General features: G+C 43.4%; 1 pseudogene; it reads left to right on the top strand.

Moving 5' to 3' along the window:
• Positions 1-1,125: 1,125 nt before the first annotated feature.
• Positions 1,126-6,000, top strand: part of LOC115078703 — a 59,607-nt pseudogene continuing 54,732 nt past the window's right edge.

Below are 6,000 nucleotides of genomic sequence, written 5' to 3'. Positions count from 1 at the left end.
TGTCAGTGCTAAATACAGTCTACTGTCACACTGCTGCTTTTGGGTCTCGCTCTTGCATGACTCAGCCTCCCCTTCCCTCACCTCCAAAACAACAGGGTCAGAAACAGGTGGTGGCAGTGCATCATGTTTAAATTTATTTTTTTTCTGGATGGAACTGCCTGCACCTCTAGAGATTTTAGATTGGAACAGGTCCCTTGTTAAATTTAATGGGGAACTGCCTTTTGAAGTGCCTCCTCTTCCAGTGCCAATCACTCAACCTCTACCTTTCCATGACATCATGGATTTAATGTCACTGCCTACTAGGGATTTTAATTAAAAGGATTATTTCTTTATTGGTGACTGAGCACCTCTGTACCAATATATGTGTATGTGGAAAACTACACACACACACAGATATATAGTGCAGTGTCTTGCTGTACATTACAACTGAGACTGCTCTGTGTGAACAAAAACTGAAATTCCAAATAAAACACTGGAAGCCTCAGCCTGACTACTCCTGCTGTGAGTCTGCAAGCCAAATTCCTACATAACTGACAGTGATGCTGCTTGAAGTTGTTGTACAATGAATGCCCACTACTAGAGAGCCACTGAAAATCTCTCACTATCTCCCACCCACACCACCCAAACTCTGCCTGCAACCTACCCCAGGGGCATAAGATCAGCAGCAAAATGCCACTGCTGGCAGCTTGTTCAGTGGGTGAGACAGAGAGGCAATCTGAGTTCAATTTTTTTAAAAAAGTGCAGTAAAAAAAAGCCTGACTGCCTGGAAGGCACAGCAGCAAAAAAGAACACATATCTTTTTCTGCAATAGCAAATTGTAGAAATAGCAATTGAATAAAGATTTGAGATACTCTGAGAGAACTCAAACAGCAAACAACCTTCTCAGATAGAACCCAAGAAGAAACTGCACTGTGTTACATTTGCTCAAGGTTGAAAATACAACAGGAACAGCATTAAAGAGCAGCAATTGGCTGAATTAGAAAAATGCTTCGCTCTGATACGTTGGCATTCTGGTCTCCTTGCCAGCCTGTCTGACCCACTTTATGACAGGGCTGTGAGGTCACTTATGAGTCACAGGAAAGGGCTGGTTGCTATGGATACTCCCACATGACCTTCTCCTATTGCAAAAGGCTGATCAGAAAGCATTGTGAACCAAACCAATGAAACTAAAAGGATCTGTTTCATTCATGGGGCTTGTCATTCATTTCACGGACCCACAAATCAAACAAATAGAGACCTATTCGTTGTGGATGCCACGTTCATTGAAAACAAATGCACATCCCTAAATTAGATTCTATAGATATAGAGCTGCACCAAGCCGCATTAGATGTGAAGCAGATTATTTGCTGCGAAAACTTGAGTGTAAGGTAAGAAAATCTCTTTTATTGTAATTAAGCATTTTAGGGAGTTGGGAGCTCTCTATAATAGATACCTTGGTTAGAGGTTTTTAGTTTAATGTTTACATTACATTTTATAGAAAAATGAAAGATCTTCACAAACAGCAGAATATGGGGACACATCAGATATCAACTGACCTGTTGGTGCTGGTTTTTCCCAAACATCAAGGAACCATCAGACACAGAAGATAATTAAAAAAAAAAAATTTAAAAATCATGCCTGAAGATGCACATGATTTCAGCTGGTGGGGGTGTATAGTATTTCTAAAACCCTCACCAGTTCATGGTCTTTTTCAAAAATTGACATTTAGAGAAATCATATGGGTGGTGTGCACAGCATTCTTACAAAGTATTTGGCTGGCATTCCTCATGATGACTGCTTTGGTTGTGTTATACATGATCCAAGCCAAAAAAAATCATGATTGTCTCCAGTGGAATGCCTTTGACATCCAGGAAACATTAAGGACAGCATGAATCAGGTTGTGCCTAGAACATGTTTTGAATCTTATTGCATTAGCAGCTTATAAAAGAGGTGTGTGAAGTCTAAATAATAATGATTTGAATCTGAATGAAAAGTGCTCGAAATCCTGTAGAAAAACAAAATAGTATGCGTAGGCCTGCAGATGAGATTTCAACAATGAAATATATAAATGCCATCATCAATGGGAGAAAGCACCAATCTTTTCTTTTTTTAAATGTATAAAAATAATAAAACAACCAATGTTTGCTATCAATATTTTTTCTTGTCTGTATTTTCAGAAATGCAGATTGAACATGAAATGCCTTGAGAAGAGGGGAAAAAAAGTAGACAATGATGTTTAATACATTTTTTATACAAGTTAAACTAACGCTCATGAGGAACCTAATCTTTTACACTAAATTAATGTTTTATATTTTTATATGTGCACATTATCTTCTGATACTAATTCCCAAAAAATATAAAACATTATTTTAGTGCAAAAGATTAGGTTCCTCATGAGCATTGGTTTAAGTTGTATAGTCATACAGTGAAGACATAGTAGACTGTATAGAGAAATTATTTTTGTTTTCAGTACGAAGTAATACATTTTTTTGCCATGTGTATATATAATAGTTAATAAAGAAACATATAAAACAATTAATAAACAATATATATCTGAATTAAGAAATGTGTCAAGTGTGATTTAAGGATCTATGGAAGTTTTGGGGAACCAAAACAAGTATAATAAGCAATTTTTATGGCATTATTAAGCCTCATTGATAACAATACTCAGACTGTAAAATGAATGATACAACAACCATTTTATTAACTAAGGAATGGACATTTCAGTGACCTAGGTGGGGTAATTTGTCTGGACTAAAGATCTGTGAATGGATAATCTAATCAGGCTGAGACAATTTTCCAACTTGTCTTATGGCCTTTTCTCACATGTTAAGGCATTTTCGCTTGCGAAAAGCACCATAATCCATGGTGCAATGCTCATTCTGAAAAGGGGAGGAGTTTGGGGTGGGATTTATGCCAAAGTTCCCACTGAGTCATACATGTGCTGATAACTGACAGCAGGAAATGTGCAACCACTCAGATGAGGATGAGCCCTCATAGTGAATTTGTGCACTGTGGAGATGGATGTGGTTGTTGCAAAAGGGTATGTGTTTGCTGAAATATGTGAAATTTGGCTCTTTGAATGTAAATCTGACAGCCTGTTTTCTGAATACATAAAAATGCATCTTTATTAAAAAGAGGAAGCTTCTGGTTACCCTCAGTGGTATACCAATGTAGAAAAACAAAGCATGTATATATCTGATTTTTACAAATAAGAACATAAGAAATTGCCATGCTGGGTCAGACCAAGGGTCCATCAAGCCCAGCATCCTGTTTCCAACAGAAGCCAAACCAGGCCACAAGAACCTGGCAATTACCCAAACACCAAGAAGATCCCATTCTACTGATGCAATTAATAGCAGTGGCTATTCCCTAAGGGGTAGATTTTCAAAGAAGCGCGATCAGCGTACTTTTGCTTGCGCATCAGACTCAAGCAAAAGTACGCTGGATTTTAGTAGATACGCGCGGAGCCGCGCGTATCCACTAAAATCCTGGATCGGCGCGCGCAAGGCTATAGATTTTGTATAGCCGGCGCGCGCCGAGCCGCGCTGCCTGCCCCCGTTCCCTCCAAGGCCGCTCCGAAATCGGAGCGGCCTCGGAGGGAATCCTCTAACGCCCTCCCCTCACCTTCCCCTCCCTTCCCCTACCTAACCCACCCGCCCGGCCCTGTCTAAACCCCCCCCTTACCTTTGTTGGGGGATTTACGCCTCCCGGAGGGAGACGTAAATCCCCGCGCGCCAGCGGGCCGCTAGCGCGCCGGGCCGCGATCTGGGGGCGGGTCCGGAGGGTGCGGCCACGCCCCCGGGCTGCCCCGGGCCGTAGCCACGCCCCCGGGCCCGCCCCCGGAACACTCCCGACACGCCCCGAAAACGCCGCGCGCTTCGGGCCCGCCCCCGACACGCCCCCCGACATGCCCCCTCCGAAAACCCCGGGACTTACTCGAGTCCCGGGGCTCTGCGCGCGCCGGTAGGCCTATGTAAAATAGGCTTATCGGCGCGCAGGGCCCTGCTCGCCTAAATCCGCCCGGTTTTGGGCGGATTTAGGCGAGCAGGGCTCTTAAAATCCGCCCCTAAGTCAACTTGATTTATAGCAGTTAATGGACTTCTCCTCCAAGAAATTATTCAAACCTTTTTTGAACCCAGATACACTAACTGCACTAACCACATCCTCTGGCAACAAATTCCAGAGCTTAATTGTGCGTTGAGTAAAAAAGAATGTTCTTCCATTAGTCTTAAATGTGCTACTTGCTAACTTCAGTGAGAGCCCCCTAGTCCTTCTATTATCCAAAAGTGTAAATAACCCATTCACATCTACTCATTCAAGACCTCTTGGCTTTATGGCCAGAGCAGGTTAGCATAAATCCTGAAAAGTTCAAAATTGCTAAGTTTTTCTTAAAGTATTTTTGGGGAAGTTTGGCCATAGAACAAATCTATCCATTACAAGTATTGTGAGAGAGCCTGACAATCTCTATAAGTATTTGTTTTTACCTGAATATGAGGTTTCATCATGTGACTTTATTGTTGATGAAACAGCCTGTGTGACATGGAAGACTCAAATGATTGCAGCATGTTGTCAAGTAATGCAAACATCTTCATTGCCTGTTTTACAACAGCTTATGCTCATTTAGATCTGTGCAATCTGCTTGACAATTTGCAAGAACGTTGTCTGTACCATGATACAGACTCTGTGATATTTGTGAGGCTGACAGTGAACCCCTTTGGGAGATTATTTAGTTGAGCTGATGACCAAGCTACCTGCAGATGAGCATATCACAGAACTTATATCGACTGGGCCCAAAACATATGGCCACAAACTGTAAGACCTGTATGACAATTAAAGGCATTACATTAAATGTGGAAATTGTAAAAAGATCAATTTCACTAGTTTGAAAGATCTCATCTTTGACTATAAACCTGAGGCTGTGGGCAAGAGTCCTAAAAAGATACAGGTACAAAAATCCAGTATCATATGAAACAAAAAGACATGGTTGATAGAGACCGGCCTACTTAAGAAAACACAAAGAGGCAGATTTTATAAAGGTACGCGAGCACGTACTTTTGTTCGTGCACCAGGCGCGAACAAAAGTATGCTGGATTTCATAAGATCCGGGGTCGGCACGCGCAATGGGGTGCACATTTGTGCAACCTGCGCGCGCCGAGCCCAGCGCGCGCTGCCTGTTCCCTCCGAGGCCGCTCCGATTTCAGAGCAACCTCGGAGGGAACTTTCCTTCGCCCTCCCCCCACCTTCCCCTCCCTTCCCCTACCTAACCCACTCCCCCAGCCCTATCTAAACCTCCCCTTACCTTTGTTGGCAGATTTACGCCTGCTGAAAGCAGACGTAAAACTGCGCAAGCCAGCGGGCTTCTGGCACGCTATCACCCGACCCGGGGGCTGGTCCGGAGGCCTTGACTATGCCCCCGAGCCGGCGCCACGCCCCTGGTCCCGCCCCGAACCGTCCCTGACCCTGGTCCCGCCCCGGACACGCCCCCTCCCCGCCCCTTTTACGAAGCCCCGGGACTTACGTGCGTCCCGGGGCTGTGCGTGCGCCGGTGGCCTATGCAAAATAGGCGCACCGGCGTGTGAGGGCCCTGCGCGCGTAAATCCGGCCAGATTTACGCGCGCAGGGCATTTAAAATCCGGCTCAAAGGGTTTTATATGATAAAAGGGTGATAAAAGAGGGATTTAACACACTGCCCATGGATATTGTTTTTGTGGATGTGCGCTGGAGACACCCCTTTTCATGTATTTTAGCTGGACCGTCAAATAGCAGCAAAAGCTTCTTTCTTAAAAAGCTATTAGAGCACATGGGATGTGTGTGGATTGACATGCCTAACAATATTGTGTGGTGCTATAATTGCTGGCAACCTTTGTATAAAAAGATTTTGTGTAAATATCCTTTTATTACATTTATGAATTCTTTTCCTGATACTTTTAATGATGATCAATCGTTTCCAACCAATAAAATAAACATGGTTATTGTAGACGATTTGATGGCCTCTGCTTGTAAAAGTGATTAAATTGA

The sequence above is a fragment of the Rhinatrema bivittatum genome, chromosome 16 (genome assembly GCF_901001135.1).
Source record: "Rhinatrema bivittatum chromosome 16, aRhiBiv1.1, whole genome shotgun sequence".
NCBI lineage: Eukaryota > Metazoa > Chordata > Amphibia > Gymnophiona > Rhinatrematidae > Rhinatrema > Rhinatrema bivittatum.
The sequence above is the reverse complement of the archived record's forward strand: the minus strand, read 5'-3'. Positions and strand labels throughout refer to the sequence as shown.